Genomic DNA, 5,722 nt, shown 5'->3' on the forward strand with positions numbered 1-5,722 from the left:
ATTCTCCTCTTGATGGGTCGTGCTTTCCTGCTTGTTTGTATGCCTGTCCATCTTTGTTTGGATGTCAGACATTGTGAAGCTTACCTTGTGGAGTGCTGGTCATTTTTTATTCCCGTATGTTTTCTTGAACTTTGTTTTGGGATGCAGTTAAGGTCCTTGGAAACAGTTTGATCCTTTCAGGCTTTGCTTTTTGATCTAGGTAGGTCCAGATCAGTGCTCAATCTAAGGCTGATTATTCCCTCTTACTGAGGCAACACCTTCCTGAGTACTCTACCCAATGTCCTATGAATTATGAGTTTTCCCAGTCTGACCAGTGGGAAGAGACACTTTTCCTGGCCCTTTGTTAGTGCCAGATCCTGTTTCCTCTAATGCTTTTGGATGGCTTTTTCTTTGGCTTTGGGTAGTTTCCTCATAAACATGTACTATTGAGTTCTGTGCTGAATACTCAAGGAGGAACCTCTGTACATCTCTGGGATCTTGTTGTGCAGTTCCCTCCTCTCTGGTATTCTGCCTTTTAAACTGTACTGCTTTGGTAAATGCTACTGCCTGGAAACTCCAGACAGTAAGCTGTGTTGATTGTGGGGCTCATCTCATTTAGTTCCCAACTATCAGTGATCTCTGTCCTTTGTTGTCCAATGTGTAGTGTCCTGAAAACCATTGTTGCATGTACTTTGTCTAGTTTTTGTTGTTGTTTTAGGTTATAGGGTAAATCTGTGGTCCCTGTTATTCCATCATGGTCAGAAGTAGAAGTCCCTTTCCATGTATTTCGATACATTATATTTTAATTCAGTTCAAAATATTTTCTAATGTCCCTTGAGACTTGTTCTTTGACCCATAGATTATTTAGAATTGTGTTGTTTAATTATCAAGTGTTTGAAAATTCTCCTTTTATGTTTCTGTTGATGATTTCTAGTGTGATTCTGTTATAGTCAGAGAACATCCTTTGTTTTATATCAATCCTTTTATGTTTAGTGACAATAGAATACTATTGAACATCTTCACCCTTCACTTTCCTATTTCACCATATTCCTTCTCACATCATACCTGACACTTGAAGTGTCCCACTTTCTGCTGTCACAAATGTAATAACCTTACAATAGTATAATTCCATTTATCCTCCCCACAATCCAGCTTTTGGTGATGGTTATTACATCTTTTTCTTCTATATTTGTTGTATTAATCTCACAATATCTCTATTATTTTTATTTGAAACAATCAATTCTTAAATTAAATCATGACTATCATAAACATAGTTTTTTATATTTACTCATTTATTTACCATGATGGTCTTTATTCCTTCCTGTAGTTACAGATTTCTATCTGGTCTTAGCTCCCTTTGTCTAAAGGGCAACCTTTAACATTTCTTAGAGTGTATTTTTATTCACAAGGAAGTGTCTTTATTTCTCCCTCATTTTTGAAGGATTTTTTGCTGAACGTAGAATTCTGGAATGACAAGCCTTTTTCCCTTAGCATTTAAAAGAAACCATTTGTCTTCTAGCCTGTATTGTTTCTGATGGGAAGAAACATATTTGTATGTGGTTTTGTCAGCTTCATGGATCTTTAAGTTGTTATTTTTCACCACATTTGGGAAATTTGGATGTTATTTTAAAAATATTTCTGCCCCAATCTCACATTTTCTTTTGAGAGTCCAGCTACACATATGATAGATAGCACTATTTGATAGTGCTTCAGAGGTCCCAGAGGGTCTGTTCATTATGAGACAGTTTCTACTGATCTGTCTTTAAGTTCACTGACTTAATTTTGTTGTCTCTGATCTTCTGTTAAGCCTATCTGGTGAGTTTTTTCAATTATTTTATTTTTTAAGTTTTATCATTTGTTTGTTTCTTCCTTAGAATTTCCATTTCTTTGTAATTATCTGTTTGCTCATTAAGACCATGTTTTCCTTTAATTCTTTGGACATATTTATAATATTTCCCTTAAAATCTTGGTTGGCTAAGTCTAACGTTTAGACCATCTTGGGTTCATTTATATATACTGCTTTTTTTCTTGATTACAGGTCACATTTTCTTGTTTCTTTATATGTCTAAATGACCTTTTATCAAATATTGTGCATTGTGAACAATACTCTGGAGTCTGTTCTCTCTCTATGAAGTATATAGATTCTTGTTTTAGTAGGCAATGTAATTACTAGCTAATGATCTAACACTTGTTCAAGCTTGGTTTTGTTTTGTTTTTACAGATCAGTGGAGAGCCTAGTGTTTCCCATGCCTAGCTTGGTGAGACTCAACCTTCAAACTCTTTTCCTGTGGATCTTGTCATGGTTGACTTAGGCTTTATTAGGGCAGACCTAGAGTAAGTCTAGACTATGGTCTGTACCCCAAACTGTAACCTTTCTACTGTTTCAACTGGATGCCAAGGGTGTTAAAGATGCATTTATGAGATCCCTCCACTTTGGAAGCACCACAACTCCCTTGGCAATGCTCTTATCCAAGGACTGCTCTAACTCTGGTATCTTTGTTCTAATCTTAGCCCCATATACCAGAAAGCCCCATATACCTGCTTTCTGGTGAGCCTCAGGTTGTCTCACGCTGCATATACAGCCTGGCTGTATTATTCAGGGTTCTCCAGAGAAACAGAGCCAATAGGATAGAGATACACACACACATATTTATTATTATTAGTAGTAGTAGTCGTATTACTAACAGGAGAAATGAGGAATTGGTTAATGTAATTATGGAAGCTGAGAAGTCCCAAGATTTGTAGTCAGCAAGCTGGAGACCCAGGAGAGCTGCTGGTGTAGTTCCAGTCCAAGAAGCAGAAGAGCCAATAGTTTGAGCTCTAGTCCAAGTCTAAAAGCAGGAAAAGACTGATGTCCCCGCTCAAAGACAAGCAGAGAGAATTCCGACTCATCCCTTTTGTTCTATTCAGCCCTTCAGTGGATTGGTTGAGGCCCACCCACTGGAAAGAGCAATCTTCCTTACTCAGTCTACCAATTCAAGTGTTTATTTCATCCAGAAATACTCTCACAGTAGTTGCCTCTTAAATTTTTGGTCCATTTGTATCGTTGTTTATGGCAGGAGGACTAGTCTGGTATCACTTAATCATGGCTGGATAGGTTGTTAATTTTCAGCTGCTTTTATAGTATTTTATTATATGAATTATACCACTGTTCATCCATTCTTGTGTTAGTAGACGTTAGACATTTAGATGTATTCAAATTGTCAAATATACAAATGCTGCTGCAATGACTATCTTTGTACCCACAGGGTTATGAGATACATTATTTCAACTTTGTGATATTGCCAAATTGCTCTCCAAATTATATCATTTTACATATCCACATACAGCACACGAATTCCAGTTGTTCCACATCCTTGCCAAAATTTGATCTTGTTGAACTATTTCATTTTTCTCCTTGTGCAAATGAATGCAAAATGTTATCTTGTTACATCGATAAACCATTCCTAGATTACTGGTGAGGTTAAAATATATATGTACGTGTATGTACATATATATATATACACACATGCATACACATACACATATATATACATGAACATATGTATATATTTATTATTGGCTATTGGATTTCCTATTCAGTAAGTTGCATTTGATATCACTGTCCTTCTTAACAATTGGGTCATCTTTTTGTTACTGATTCTTAGGAGTTCCTAATAAATTCTAGTTACTAATCCTTTTTTGGTTAGATGAGTTAGAATCGTGTTTTCCCGGTCTTGGCTTGTCTTTTAGCAGCCTGTGCTGTCTTTTCCCATACAGAAGTGTTAAATTTTAATGTAGTGATATTTATGTTTGTTTTGCTAAATGATTTGTGCTTTTTGTGCATCCATTTCTTTGACCTCTAAACACTGGGTGCTCCATGGCTCAGGCCTTGGACCTCTTTATCTACATTAATTCCCAAGAAATCTTACTTAGTCTTGTGGCATCTGTACACTGATGGCTTTTACATCTAGCTCCTCTCTTGAACACCAGTAGTATATGATTATTTAAAGGACCCTTGCTGAGCAAGATACTATCTTCCTTCTTCCCTTATTGAAGTTTCTTGAATGGGACGTCCACAGCCGCTGCCTCCATTTCCTCATCTTCTATTCACTCTTTAACCCACTGCACCTTGACTCTGTCCCACTATTCCACTGATACCAGTACTGTTTGAGATTTTTTTTTTTTTGACTGTGCGACACATCTTGCAGGATCTTCGCTCCTCAATGAGGGATCAAACCCAGCCCACAGCAGTGAAAGTGTGGAGTCCTAACCACCGGACTGCCAGGGAATTCCCAAGATTTTTTTCTTAAGGAACACAGTCCATACCCTTTCCTTTTTGAATGAAGTTTGATATGAAATTACAGTATATTGAACAGATAGAAGCAGAATTGCCCTGGCAATGTGTTGGGGAAAAGAACTGTTTGTTTTTCTCATCTCTCCCAGTTGCTCCAGAGACATCTTTTTCTGAGCCTTTCCTATCTTTCCAACCTCCCTATTCCACCAAACATCGTAATCTCCAGCCATATCAAACTGTTTGCAAACTCTTGTGTCATACTCCTTTCCATCTCTGTGCTTCTGCAAAATCCTTCTTCATCTGCCTTGAACCTGCTTTAAGCCAGTTCTCTTAGCTCAAGTAGCACCTCCCAGCCCATCTTCCCCTTTATCATTCCTTCCCTTTTTGTGCCTCTGTTATCACACTTACCACGATGAACTGTTAACTTTCTATTTACACATTTTTCTTCCCTACTAAACTCAGGGCTTCTAGAGATCAGAGACCCTGTGTTTTCCCCCATTACTCTCTTTAATGTGTATCAGTAATAGAATGAGTAAATCAATGAATGAATGGCCAAGGAAGCTGAGCTAGGCCAAAGCCTGAATTAGCAGACCACCAAGTTTTTTTTAAACAGTTTTATTAAGATATAATTCAAATACCATACAATTTCACAGGGTTGTGCAACAATCACCATAATCTAATTTTTAAACATTTTTGTCCCCGCCAAAAGTAAACTCTACCCTTCAGTAGTCATTCTCCATCCCCTGACGCCCAGCACACTCCCCGGCCCTAGACAAACACTAATCTACTTTCTCAGGCCACCAAAGTTAACAAAGGTAAATTGATCACAAATGCTAAAAATCTACCCGATTCTGGAGCATAATGTGAAATTTGGTAGATAATTGCCCCTCTTTATCAATGTGTACTGCAGAAACGCAAACTTCTATTGCAGCTTCAGGTCTGATCTGCAGTTTATTAGACTATTAGGCAGTTTGATCGGGAATTTATTAGTACCAGATCCACATTTAATGAGGGTGGATAGTTTGGGTTGGTCTTGATTTTTACTATTGCTGTTGAAGTCAACTCCCTTTAGCAGTTTATACTTTGGTAGAAAACTGAGTAACTGAAAAAACTAGCAGCCTCAGGTAGCAATTGTGAAAGTGCCTGATAATCTCTTCTAGGGTGTTTAGGCCCCTAGAAAATAAGCATCACGTGAGTAGTCGCTTTCCGGAGCTTTTATTTCTAACAAGATTCTTCCAAGAGGCTCACCTCTGGATGGGTGCTGTGCGGGTGTACACGAGGGACAAGAATCACAACTCGGCGTTTAGCGAGGCGGCATTTTCTGAAATGGGTCGGGTCTAGCGCGTCGCCAGGCAGTAGCGTTTCCCTTCGCTGTCGCTCGTCCGAGTCGCGTGCGCAGTGACGCAGTCGGCGCGCGGTGACGCGACGCGCGGCGCGGTGCACGCTGGGATATTTAAGTCTTCTCCG

Source organism: Delphinapterus leucas, chromosome 15, assembly GCF_059928025.1.
Source record: "Delphinapterus leucas isolate spDelLeu-1000000601 "Yukka" chromosome 15, BTC_Dleu_Yukka2, whole genome shotgun sequence".
Classification (NCBI taxonomy): domain Eukaryota; kingdom Metazoa; phylum Chordata; class Mammalia; order Artiodactyla; family Monodontidae; genus Delphinapterus; species Delphinapterus leucas.